General features: G+C 43.3%; 1 long non-coding RNA gene across 1 annotated transcript in view; it reads right to left on the bottom strand.

The window, feature by feature from the left end:
• Positions 1–1,646: 1,646 nt before the first annotated feature.
• Positions 1,647–8,323, bottom strand: part of LOC102370279 — a 7,842-nt gene continuing 1,165 nt past the window's right edge. Inside the window, exon 3 of the long non-coding RNA XR_323044.2 lies at positions 1,647–1,848. This is a non-coding gene — a long non-coding RNA (uncharacterized LOC102370279). The remainder of the gene's footprint in view (positions 1,849–8,323) is intronic.

Below are 8,323 nucleotides of genomic sequence, written 5' to 3'. Positions count from 1 at the left end.
GCCGACCTCTGGCTTCTTTACTAGTCTTTCCATCTAGGACCAGGAGACACACCAACTGCAGGTGTTTCCTCAGCCTGACAAAGGGTTTTTCAACCTGAAAGCTTGCTCAGATATATTTCTTTAACTATTTAGTTGGTTTACTAAAAGATACCAAATTAGATTGACCCAAAGAACTTTGTCTGCCAGTGCCATGTCCTTAGATGAACATCCCTAGCACTTGTCTCCGGTCAGCTGACCAGAAGGACACAGGGCCCTAGACACATCTAAGCTGCAGGGCTGGGGCTGGCAGGGAGAGTTCTCTGGCAGCTGCTGGAGAAGCAGCTCCTGCAGGAGAGGAAAGAAAGGCTCTGTGACAGTTTGGCTGCCTGAGATGCTGCTGGTGCTACTGTGCTGCTTACTAAGTTATTACCTGTTGTCATTTAAAGTGGTGGATCAGGCTGAGGCTGTAGGGGAGGAGGAGACCTCACTGGGGAACACTACCATGTTATGTAGAGGCCCCAGTGCCAGTGAGGGCATGCCTTAACACACACACAAAGCCACACACGTCACGAGTTTTGCTTGTCAGCAGCTTGAGGTGCAGTTTCCTAGAAACCCCTGCACTTATCTCCTTGAAACTTGGCAGGCTTCACGGCCTCAGCAAGGGCTACCATGCCTGCTTTTTTCCATCCCGCTGCACTTTAACACACACACAGGCACACACACACACACACAGTCACACGTCACGAGTTTTGCTTGTCAGCAGTTTCAGGTGCAGTTACCCAGAAACCCCTATACCTATCTCCTTGAAACTTGACAGGCTTTGTGGCCTCAGCAGGGGCTATCCTTCCTATTGTTTTCATTTGAATCAGAAAAGAAATGACAAAGTTATAGGCATTTTTGTGTTTCTGCATTATATCCTAGGGGCGAAACATTGAAATGCATTGAAACAGTGAAACAGTTTTGATGAAATGAAACAGAACAGTGCTTTGAAACAGTGAAATAGTGAAACAAAATACATTTGAAATGGCAAAACAAAAGTTGAAATGGAATGGTGCTGTTTTGCACAGCCCTACTGGGTAGTTATTGCAGAACAACTGATGAAGGCAAAGCAGCACCCTTGTTTGTATGTCCAGACCCTGATCAACAGAGAAGGGAAGTTATGTTGTTCCCTCTTATGTATTTTTTGCTAGAGCCATTTAAACAGTTGGGAGATCCATTATGAAAGATTATGTACCCACAGCCTTTTAATGTGTGTTGGGAAAGTGTCCACTCTTTATGTCTGAATCATTTGAGAAGATCTCTAGAAAAAGTTTCTGAGAGAAAGAAATACCTCCTAAAACAGCCAAACTGGGCAAAGATTTCTAACTTGTTCTTTGCAGGTCACATTTTAAGGCTTTTTTTTCCTTTAAGGGTATTTAGAAGGGCATATAGAAATGGAAGAATGAATGGAGGTTTATGTTTTCAATGGGAAATTAACTGCTTCTATGGATGCCCTAGTTTAACCTGACATTTAGTGTCTTTCAAGATAATTGGACTGGCAAATCTTAACATTTTGGTAGCCTCAAGCTGTAGTCCTGGCTGTTCATTTTCTTCTTTGTGTATTGTTTATCCTGAGATGTGACTTTCATCAGAACATCTCTTGCCTTAAGGCAAGATGCCTTGTCTTGTCAAGTATTTGGCAGCTAGCAGCCGGGTGCCACATTTTAAACACATTCATCCTTTCTTCAACTCTAAGTGCTTTAATTATATATAGTTTCACATCAGGCCCATGAAGCAGTCTGTAAATGAAGAAGCTTTCTTGGTAGTAAGATAAAGGGTGCTGTATCTTCACATTTGTCTCTCTTCATCTTGGAGAAGAACTTGCACTGTCTGGGAATATAAATACATCATTAGAAGTAAGACACGTTTGACACTGCAAATAATTAACATCTGGAGCAACTGATCAAGGATTGCAGTGGATTTTCTCATTGTTGGAAATTTTAAAATAAAAATTAAGTGCTTTTCTAAAATATAAAAGAAATGCAAAACTCTAGAACTCTTGATTCAGAGATGATACCTTTTATTAGACCAACTAAGAAATTGCAAAAAAAAAAAATCTTTTTCTGCAAGCTTTCGGGCGCGCACGCCCTTCCTCAGGCTCAGGGAAAATTAGAGATGGTAAAAAGTCCCCATAGGTAGAAAATAAACTTCATTTTTGCACAGAGGAAGCTGAAGATAGAAATCTGTTCCTCTGGGTCCACGAGAGCATCTTTGTGAGTTTTTCTCTGATGTGCAGATAAGGCAGCAAAATATATGCTGTAGTTTAAACAGGAATTAATTCAAATAATTCCTATAACCTGTGTTACACAGCAGGTGTGACTGGATAAGTAGATGTATTCCTTCTGATTTATAGTCTGTGAACCCTAGAAAAATAAACTTAAAAACTATGATTTAAGGAGTTAAAAGAACAATATTTGCTCCAAAATTTAATATTAGCAAAAGTCAGGTCAGTTCATGAAATACTTCCTTCCCTTTGTCTTCAGGTTCTAAAATCCCTTCTGCTTCAGTGAGCTGAAGAGTTGGCACATGTCAGAGGAGCAGTGGTGTGCCGTGCTTGAGATCTGGTTCTGGGGCATTTCCTTTTTTCCAGAGGTCCTGAGTATATTCTTCTACACACATTTACAGGGGTACATGTTAGCAGATGGCTTGATAACAGGGTTGGGACCAACATTTTTTCCCCTTAACAGGCTCTGTTTCCCACTTGGTCCCACAGGCATGATTCAAAGCATTGCCAAATAAACCAGTACTACCCTGTTTGGTTTCCCTCTTTGTACTGTGGAATACTCCCAGCCATGGAGGAGGCTCTAAAGTGGCAGATTCTTCTATAATAGAATCTATTATTGATCTAAAGCAGTGGTTCTTGGCAATACGGGTGCTTCTGGCTCCTGTAAAGGTGCTGCAGGGAGCTGAGGAAGCCAACAGGTGGTGCAAAAGTTAAAGCCTTAGTACATATACCTCTTGCCTAAAGCAGTCCCTTCAAGTGGGAAACACTGACTTAAGAGGATGGATCCTGGCCTGGAATCTTAGCACCTCCGAAGAGGAAACCCCCATAAGGTCTTTTAAGAGATACTGACCTATTTCCCATCTTTTTCTTATGATTTTACTCCTCATTTATTGTTCATGTGGGAATGGAAAGGACAAATGAGTCCTTGTTATGGGTGAATGATTCTTTTACTCTTAAAACCTTCTTAATGTCATTGGGATAGATCTAAAATGACAAATGTCCCCTAGGCTGTATGTAGCTCAAGCTTTCTTCCAAAAAGTAAAAAGAAAGACTTCCACCAATTTTAGTAAGAGCATGACCTGGGGCTGAAAGACCATAATAGACTTTTTCTAAATCTCACAAATCACACAGAAACATAGTTCTTCAAAGTCCAGTCATAATAATATGGGGAAACAAAGGTGACACAAATGATACTGATGTCATATATAACCATTTTGACATAGTTTGTGAAAAGAATGTCTTTTAAAAGTCCAAATTGTAAAGAGCTTTTCAAGTATTATGCACTCACTACGAATTTCATCATTTTTCTGAAAATGTTTTTCATAGCAGTAGTGTCCCATAACATTAGAACTTAGTGACTTGCCATAACTTATGATTTGTTTGGAGAAAGTATTTTTGCCTAATTCATGGTTTTTGAAAGTCACAAGGTACCATTAAATCATCTTATCTCCCCCTCTCTGTCATGTGCCTTGTGGCCTCCTGAACCTTTCCTGAGAGATGGTATTCCACCCATTTACCCTAGTATTGAGCTAAATTATTTGGGTTTGACTAAAGCATATCTTCTATAATAAAATCTATTATTGATCTAAAGCAATGGTTCTTAACCATATTAGACAAAAGGCACCCATCAGAGAATGCCAACTCTTAGCTTTCACTCATTTTTTGACTATAGAAAATAGGTCAATTCTTCTGTTTCAAAGAACTTAGAAAGAGCACAGTAGGTCAGAATATTTATGACACGATGGATTTCTATTTGAAATCTCTGGGTTTATCTTGTGAATTATGTGTAGAAACCTGTGGCTTTTCCTCCCTGAGGAGCTCCTCAGCCAGTACACACCAATAAACAGTCTTTAAACAAAAGTGTAGCAAAACCCCCAGTTTTTCTTTTCTTTTTAAATTTTAAAATGCATTCCCTTCCCTTTCCCCAACCATTTCTGACTTTTTCTCTCCCTCTCTATTCCCTATAGATAAGTATAAGTGAGCTCAGACTTAGGATAAGCTTTAAACATTTTTTTTTGGTAGTAAGTTTTTGGTTTTGGATATCCATCATTTTATATTGTATTATTATTAGGTTTGTATTGATTCTTACTGTTGTATATTGTATTATCATTTTTGTATTGATTTTTATTGTTTCATATGGATATTGTATGGTTTAGGCCTGTGTTTGTAAGTGAACCAAAGTCATGTGAAGTTTCCATTTTATATGTCAAAGCCTCCATCTTCTGTCCTCTGCCTGGGCATCCCATGTTGCAACTGTATGAGTCATGTACCCCTCCCATGTAAATTGGTTCCCCGAAAAATGAGTGTGATTGGGAATGACTGAAATACAAGTGTAGCAGGCCTCTACTGAGTGGCCTGTAATGACTGGGCCATCACCTTGCATTGATTCACCCAGGAACCACAGACCTCACCCAGGAACAGAGACAAGACCAGCATTTGAAACCAAAACCAACAACTCTCACCATTACAGACACCCGAAACTACACATCCCTGCGTGGAGCACACATGCTTAGTACGCCAGGGGCTGACCCTTGCCTGGGCATGCCTCCTGTCACTAGGGTCACACAATGTCTACCCCTATAAAAAGGGGCAGTGAAGACAGACCCAGTGGGACACCCTCTCCATCTGGACCAGCACCATGCCACACCACCTATCCAACCAGAGGCCCTGCTGGCGACCCCCCTCTGGACAACACCTACTGGACAAGGACCCCTTTCCAGCCTGGATAGGTAGATATTACCTGCACACCTCCTCCTACAATTTGGACTCTCTCTCTCTCTCCTCCTGGACTTCGGTGGACTTCAGCCCCTGCACCAAGCTTCTCTAACCCCTGCTGCCATTGTGTGTGTGTGTGTGTGTGCGTGTGCGCGCGCGCGCGTGTGTGTGTGTGCACAAGGGAACCAATTTGACATTGTGTCACCATCTCCCCTGTTCAATAAAACCACTGTCATTTGTAACCCCGAGTTGGGTCATGTTTTACTGAATCCCAGTCCCTTCCCGATCTTAAATTCCAGTCTCATTCTCTCTCTCTCTGAGCTCCAGTCCCCACCCTCTCTGCTAGTTTCCCGATCTCCTCCCAATTCCATCTCCCCTTTTCTGCCACCTCTCAGCCTTCCCTGTTCCTACTGCCTTTTCCCTGTGACTTTCTGCTGCCTTTCTCTGCTTTCCTGCTGCCCTGCTGCCTGCTGCTTTTCCACTGTCTATTTCTCTGTTTTCAGGCTTCCCCTGCACCTTCTGTAATCCTCTCCACCCCCCCACCCTGCAGCTTCCCAGCTCCTACTAGCTGTCATGCAGTTTGCTCCAGCTTCCAGTACCTACTGCCACTCCCTGCAACTTCTCTAGCTGTCCCTGAGCCATCCTCTGGCTCCCCACACCCAGAGCCCCTCTTTAACACCCACACTTTCCCTTAGTCCCATTTTTCCCTCTCCCTACCTACCTTTTCAGCTCCCCCATAGCTCTGGCTCCAGTCCCAGACTCTGTGGCGGCATGCTTCCCTGTGCTGCAGGCTTTGGGCGTTGTCTTTTAATCAATTAAGATTACCCCTCCCCCCCTAAAGTTATCCCCCAGCTTCAGTTCTTCAGCCCAGGCCCCTGTAGTCTACCGGTTCTAATCCTGGTCCTGGTAACTTTAACTCCCCATACTTCTAATTTCTTACCTTAACCTTTCCCCAGGTATCCCAAGTACACCAAGCACATACATACATACACATCACAACACCCAACTTAGGAACTCACCTGTGTGTATGTGTAGGTGGGTTGTATGCATGTGAATTAGTGAATACATATATATACATATATGTATATATATAGATATATATATAAATATCATTGTGTGTGTGTGGTATATGAATTAGTAATCCACGTATGTGTATTGGATGTGCAGGTGTTGGTAACTAGCAACTAATTCTGTCTAAATTTGGTGTGTGTAGCGTGTATAGGCTTAAACTGGTGATAGGTGTGCATGAACCTAGACTGGTTATTTTGAATGTGTGTGTATCTGAGTTGCTAGTGTGAGTGTGTGTGTGTGTGTATATATATATGGCATTGTGTGCATGATATATGAATTAGTCATCTGTGTCTAACTTTTGGGGTGTATAGTGTATGTGCTTGAATTGGTGATAAGTATGCATGTGCCTAGGCTGGTTTGGATGTGTGTGTGCCTGAGCTGGTAGTGTGTGTGTGTGTGTATGCACTTAATTTATTTGTGTGTGTTTTGTATATATGCAATAGTGTCAGGGCAACAAAAGAACATACTCACAAAAATATAAAATTAAATTTAAAAAAGTTGTTGTCCTGTCCTGGGCACTTGAAGGGGACCCCTGCAGCTCAGGCCCTAGCACAAATGTCTGGCCTCTCTAGGCAGCCCATAGTTCAGCCTACCACCTACCTAAGGCTTGCAACTGTTTCCTTACAGCTTGCTGCCCTGCAGTTCTGTTCTCTGCTGTTTTAACTTCCCAGTGAGCCACTCCCTTCTCAGCAGCCTTTCCACATCTGCTGCTACTCATTAGGGCTGACTATCCCTTCTTAAGTGGACAGGAAACACTTTTGCAAGGTGTTTGCACACCTAACAGTGCTACTATTGAGCAGCACCCTATGGTACTCTTAAAGGATCTGTAAGTGCTGTATCACCCTGGTTGAGAATCACTGATCTAAAGGCCTTAAGAAAAGACAAATCATCACTTCCCTTGGCAGTATGTTGTAATGCACAACCAATTTCACTACTAAAAATTTGCATTATTTTTCATTTGAATTTGCCTTTAAATACTGATTTTTTCCTTATGCTGTCCGGTGGAGGGAAGCTGTTTTAGCCCTTCGGCCCTGTACAGTTTTACATTTTAGCTTTCATAATTTACATTTGGCTTAATCTTACTGCAAATGGACATTGAGAAAGTCCCACGGTTCTAGGCCAGAAATCTCTGCTAGGCAGGGGCTTCTAGCTGGGGAAGGGGGGGGGCAGGGCTGGGGGGCCCTGCGGTGTGGGGTGGGGCTGGGCAGGCCTTGCTGCTGCAGGGTCCTGCTGTGGCTTCCCTTGGGTCCTACTGCCCCTGTCTCCTGTCATCTTTGATAGGCAGCCAGGGGCAGATAAATATTAATTTTCTAATTTTTTTAGGCGCCCCGTGGGCCAAATAGAATGGCCTGGTGGGTTGAATCTGGCCCATGGCTGTATTTTTCCCACCCCTGCCACAGGCCCTTGGTAGATGTTACATTTGAAGTACAATTAACGTGTCAATAGAGCAAGGTAGTGTAAGAGTGATGTTGTAGCTGTGATTGTCCTGAAATTATGCGAGAGGCAAAGATTTCTTAGGGTGATCTCTTTTATTGGACCAACTATGTAGTTGGGATAAAGTTAGGCAAGCTTTTGAATGGAAGACTACTAGAGCAATAAATTGGAACGTGACACATGTTCAAACCCTTTATCACCTGATGATAAGGCACAAAAATGGTCATCCAGCCACAGAGATATTACTTGTAAAATGTAGAATATCTTTTTACCTCATTTGCATTATGCTTTCATTTGAATAATGTATAGCATGTTACTCATAGGGTGATAGTGGTTCACCAGGTCCTCCAGCATCCCAGTGTGGTGTGCCCTACTCCACCCCATCTGTGACTCATACTGAACTCTGCTGGACCAACATTCCTCAGCAAGAGAAATCACTAGGGATTTGGGTTTTCCATTTCCTATGGAAAAAACAGAGAAAACCAAGGATTTCCCCCTTTGATGGAGGAAAACGTGGATTTCTCATTTTACCAGAGAAACCCACAGATTTTGCTCTCTGTAGGCTGGCAGAGTTTCAGCCTACTGGGGGCTGGGAGGGAGTGGAAGGAGGGCAGTCAGGAGGGATCACCATGTGAATGTATATGCACATGGCCACCAGGCAGCCTGAAGAGCAGCTCCCTCAGGCAAGTGGGGAGGAGTGGGAACTGAAACCCCCATAGAAAGGGAGGGAGGGAGATGTGCAGGGCTGGGGCTGGGGCTGCTGCCCAGCTGGGCAGTGTATGGGGCTTGGGGCCCAGGGCCAGAATGTGTGGCCACAGGGTCCCATAGAGGAGTGGAACAGGGCTGCGGGTGGCTTGTCGG

This window comes from Alligator sinensis, unplaced genomic scaffold (genome assembly GCF_000455745.1).
Source record: "Alligator sinensis unplaced genomic scaffold, ASM45574v1 scaffold448_1, whole genome shotgun sequence".
Lineage (NCBI taxonomy): Eukaryota > Metazoa > Chordata > Crocodylia > Alligatoridae > Alligator > Alligator sinensis.
Note: the sequence above shows the minus strand (reverse complement) of the source record. Positions and strands in the feature narration are given on the sequence as shown.